At 36.4% G+C, this 5,505-nt stretch overlaps 1 non-coding gene across 1 annotated transcript; it reads right to left on the bottom strand.

Annotated features, from left to right (window-relative positions):
* Positions 1-1,265: 1,265 nt before the first annotated feature.
* Positions 1,266-1,372, bottom strand: LOC128296054 (small nucleolar RNA R71). Its single transcript, XR_008286602.1, has one exon. It is a non-coding gene; the product is annotated as a small nucleolar RNA R71 (small nucleolar RNA).
* Positions 1,373-5,505: the final 4,133 nt, after the last annotated feature.

Raw genomic sequence — 5,505 nt, 5'->3', positions numbered from 1 at the left:
AAGCTTCTACAACTGCCAAGATTTTTACAAAGTTGTTAAGAATGTTATTTAGCTGAAGTTTTCTAGCAAGGTTTAAAAAGGGTATAAGTTTTTAATTATTAAGAAGGTTTCTTAATGGAAACATGGTTTTCGAAAAACACTTCAATGTGACACGCTAGATTCGACCCAAACTTCTAGGCCGGGTTTGGGGTGTTACATCGAGCCTCAGATCTCCTTGCTATCTACTAACGCCACCTCCCTACACTCAAAATAGCGTCACTTAGCCACTCCTCCACAAGGCTTTTTGAGGCCATTCTCCCCTATCTTTATTAAAAAGCCCAACTACTTGCCATCAGGGCTCTTTTAATAATTTAATTAAAATTCCTCCACCACAAAACTCGAACCCAGAACTTCTTCAACACACCTAGACACTTCAAATTCCTTAAACCCTTAAAGCCAACATGTCATTTGTCATTTTCATGCTCAATTAAAAATTTTATGAAACCCAAAGCCCAAAGCCTAATTCATCTAGGCCCAAAGTTCAGGGCGTTACAATAACTCGACATTTACTTGTCACTTTATTACTTGTTGCGATTGTGTACACTTACATATTTCCGTCGTTCCAAGTTTTTGGCACCATTGCCGGGGACTGTTTTAAAAAGTCATTATTTGTGAAATTGTTAATTTTGCATTTTAGTCTTTTTTCTGTTAAATTTTAATTCCATTTTTTTGTTTTAGGTGTTTGCGAGTATTGATCAAATTTTTTACTTACTTCCTGTAAACCCTAAAATTGAAAGGACTTTCTGACAAAGGAGAAGACAAGCGAACCAAAGAAGGACCGAAGATATGAATTTCAAAAATCCAATGGAACATTCGTTTATAATACTCACAATCTGATCATTGTTGCCGATGATAGAAACTGTGCCATTCAACAATACGCCATTCCTATATTCAACGAGCTCAATCCGAGTATTAGGAGACCCGAAATTGAGGCACAACAACTTGAGTTGAAGCCAATCATGTTCCAAATGTTGCAAAATATGGGTCAATTTAGTGAGGTTCCTACTAAAGATCCACATCTTCATCTTCGGCTATTCATGGAAGTGGGTGACTCATTTAAACTAGTCGAGGGGATTGAGGATGCCTTGAGACTGAGATTATTTCCATACTTCTTAAGAGATAGAGTAGGAGCGTGGTTGAACTCCCTACCGTCTGGTTCCATAACTACATGGCAAGAGTTGGTTGAACGTTTCTTAATGAAATATCTCCCCCCATCTTTAACTGCCAAGATCCGAAATGAAATCACTTCATTTCAGCAACTTGATGAAGAATCTTTACATGAGGCATGGGAGTGAATCAAGAAGTTATTACGAAAGTGCCCTCATCACGGCATTCCTTGTTGTGTTCAAATGGAGACTTTCTATATTGGTCTCAATATTTATACTAGAATGATGGTGGATGCTTCAGCAAATGCCCTTCTTTCTAAGTCTTATAACGATGCTTACAAGATTATTGAAAGAATTGCCAACAATAACTATCAGTGGCCAACCAACTAAGTAGCCTCAGAAAGACGAGCAGTAGGAGTACATAAGTGGACACACTTACTTCTTTGGCAGCCCAGGTATCCTCTATGTCTTCAATACTTAAGAACATAACTGTTAATGGTTTCAATGGTAATCTAACAGGATAGCAATTGAACCAGTTCAAGGATATTTCTTGTGAATACTGTGGAGATGGCCATTTCTTTGAAAATTGCCCATTGAATCAAGAGTCAAAATATTACATGGGAAATCAAAATTGGAATGTTCCACAGTCAAATTATTATAACTTTTCATGGCAAAATCATCCAATTTCTCTATGGAGTAAACAATGGGCAGACCATAGCGACTCTTCTATGTCATTTCGACCAAATTATCTACCAGAATATTCGCAACAAGTGTAACAATCCACACCAACTGAGTCTTCAAGTAATCTTGAGAATTTTCTGAAGGTGAACCTAGAAAAGAATGATTAACTAATCCATAGCCAAGTAGCAACATTAAAGAATTTAGGAAACCAAGTGGGCCAGTTAACCAATGAGCTCAAAAGAAAACCCCAAGGTATTTAGCCAAGTGATATAGAAAATTTGAGAAGCACGACCAAAGAGCATTGCAAAACTGCCACTTTACAAAGTGGAAAGCCATTGAAGCCCAAGGTGGTTGAGGTTCAAGGTGAGCCCGTTATAGCTCATGTAATAGCCCAATTTAGACCCTATTCAGAATGGTGATTTTGGGACCACGAATTCGATTCAAAAATATTTTAAAATTATTTTCTGCATTTATTATGTGTGAATTTATATCTATGAAATTTTCATGAATTAATTTTATCATTTGAGTGCCGATTAAATAAAAAGGGCTTAATCGCATAAAATGAAAATTTGAAGGTTAAATGTAACACCCCAAACCCGTGACCGTCACCGGATTTGACCACGTGGTGTTACCGGACTTACTTCCTTATTTCTCTCTTGGAAATATTTAATTTACATCCCAGCGGGCTAGCTAAGCTGCGTCACTGTCACCTTAAAATCCTATCTCGAGTTCGAACTCGAAAATCAGTTCAATAAATTTTCCTGAAACTAGACTCATAATCCCATCTACACATTTTTCTAGAATTTTGGTCGAGCCAATTAGTACAGTTTATTAGTTAAAGTCTCCCCATTGCGGGGTTCGACTACTGTGACCTTTGTGCACTACGACTTGGATATCTTCCTGTATAGGGCTCCAACACTTATGCCGTTTGTTTCTAGAGAAACTAGACTATTTCATAATTCTTCCATGGCCAACTATTTCATCATACATAATACAAAATATGGCCACCTTATCAAAATTAAGGTTTCTAAGGCTCGTGACTATAGGTTTTAGAATCACACTCAACCGACCACATAGGCCATTTTCGCATGGCTTAAAGTTTACAACCCACAATTCAACAAAACAAAATAGCCTATACATGCCAAATGTTCTCCTAGTTCAACTACGAAGACAATACCAAAAGATTTCCAGTAGGTGTGATGACTTCAACGACGGTTCCGAGCACGCATAAGCGAGGCGAATCCAAGAGACCTAAAATGGGTGACAAGAAAACACAGTGTGAGTTTATAACTCAGTAAGTCCTAAGCATTCGACAATCGTCCATCAATAAAATTATCACAACATGAAATAATGTACGAGGCTAGGTACTCCATCCATATCGAAAATATACCATAGTTCCTCGGACCTTTCGGTTCCTTCTCATACCAATTCACCCAATAACATTTCATATACTGTTCAATAGAATAATAGAGGCATTTCCATACATCATCTCATTTCCGCAATAATCATGCAATCAAATGAACTTTCATCTATTCCACGATACTTTATTTACTGGAATGCAATTGAAATCATCACATAGATTTAAATCTTACCAACTCAACCCCGAGCATGAACATAGCATCTATTAGCCATGAACTCAAGGTACTTACTTTTTCCGCTGTCCGTACTCAACTCGATAAAGTCACCTTCCGTATAAATATTCAATCGGAAATATATATATAGAGTTCGCACACATAGTGCTTAATACTCGATCACACACACTTAGTGCCATGTGATTTAAGCCCGCAAACATAGTGCCATATAGTCCAAACTCGCACACTTAGTGCCATACATTTCAAGCTCGCACACTCAGTGCCAATCTTATCACCATACACATTTACTTCTCGCACACTTAGTGCCGAAAGCCAACTTTCTACACATTTCACTATCTCTTTTACATTCAACAATATCATCTTTTCATCTCATTAAACACAATTGCATAGATTTTACAATCATTTAAGCAATATCAAATATATGCTTAATGACTTACCTTGTGTTGGGCAAGGAATTTCCAAGTCGGCCACTCGATGACCTTCGTTTTTCCCTTATTTGATTCTCCTTCTTTAACTCCTTGAGCTTGATTTAACAAATAAAATGACATTATATGTGATATCAGAAAGAGGAACTCAAGGCACTTAGCCCACATATGTTCACTAGACATTAAAGTCACATAAGTACGGAATTCATGAATCAACTCAACACACAAAGCCTTCAACATGCTTACTCATGGCCGAACAACACAACCCCTTAGGTACTCATTCATGGGCCGATTATGCATGTTGATGTTTAGGCCAATTACATGTTTAATACCACACATGAATGGCACACATTTTACTAGCTAATGCTTTACATATTGTAGCTCAATGCACATCTATCATTTACTTCATAACCAAAACATAATCACAAGAAAATACATACTTTGAGATAGTATATATGTCATACCAATACATCATGTGCAAACATATGTACACATATAGGTGCAAGGTCAATCTCAAGGTGTTCATAACCATCCAAAACACAAATTTTACCAATCAAGTAACAAGCATAAATCATGCTCATGAATGCACTGGCGAATACATCACAACCATACCCTTTCAACTTCGGTCATGGTTAAACAAAGAATTCAATGTTTTACTCAAGATTGCTACAAAGAAATTTCAAGAGTAGTCAATCCATCACTACATGCATCATTAGCAAGCTTCACATTTAGCATGCAATGGCTTTAACACAATAACAACCTTGGCCAAATACCATTTCCATGGCATAACAAGGATTTGAACCATGGCTAACATGAACATCAAGTTAGCAACTAAAACATGCATGAATCTCATGACACAACCTCAAACATACCTTAATCTTGATGCAAGTATAGCCAAATCTCCTTCTAGTTCTCTTCTAAACCAAGTATGAAGCAAAACTCCTTCCTTTTTTTCTTAGTATTTTCGGCCAAAAGGGATGAACAAGGATGAACAATTTTTTTTCTTTGTTTTCCTTTCACTCACGGCAATAGGGAGGAGAGAAGCCTTCACACACATTTTTTTTCATTCTTTTCTTACCCATACACCTTTGTTTATTATTTCTCCCTAATGCACCAACAAAACATGTTTCAAGACATGTTTAGCCCATACTCCTTGTCATGGCCGGCCACTTCATGTTAGGGGAATTTGACATGCAAATCCTTATTTTTGCATGCATTATCAACTAGTCATCACACATTTCCCCATCATACTTTCAAAGTTTACTACTAGGTCCTTTCTAGTGAAATTCACATTTATAACTCTAAATCGAAACCTCAAAAATGTCACACATGAATTAACACATATTATAGGCATCAAAATAAATTTTAAATTATTTTTATGCCTCGGTTTTGTGGTCCCGAAACCACATTCCGTCTAGGGTCGTTTTAGGGCTGTCACATTAAATGTGAAAGTGCTTAATTGATGTTGTCTTTGTAATGTGAAGCACTTATAATGCAATTAATCCATTGAAAATTTGAGTGGACGGTAATGACCATGAATTATAATGGTTTTATATATTATTATAAAGGTTAATTCAGTAAAACAAATAATAATATATGTTATAATAAAACATAAAAATTAAATAAGCATGTAAATTTACTTTGTTCATGATTGAAACAATA

This window comes from Gossypium arboreum, chromosome 7, assembly GCF_025698485.1.
Source record: "Gossypium arboreum isolate Shixiya-1 chromosome 7, ASM2569848v2, whole genome shotgun sequence".
Classification (NCBI taxonomy): Eukaryota; Viridiplantae; Streptophyta; class Magnoliopsida; order Malvales; family Malvaceae; genus Gossypium; species Gossypium arboreum.
Note: the sequence above shows the minus strand (reverse complement) of the source record. Positions and strands in the feature narration are given on the sequence as shown.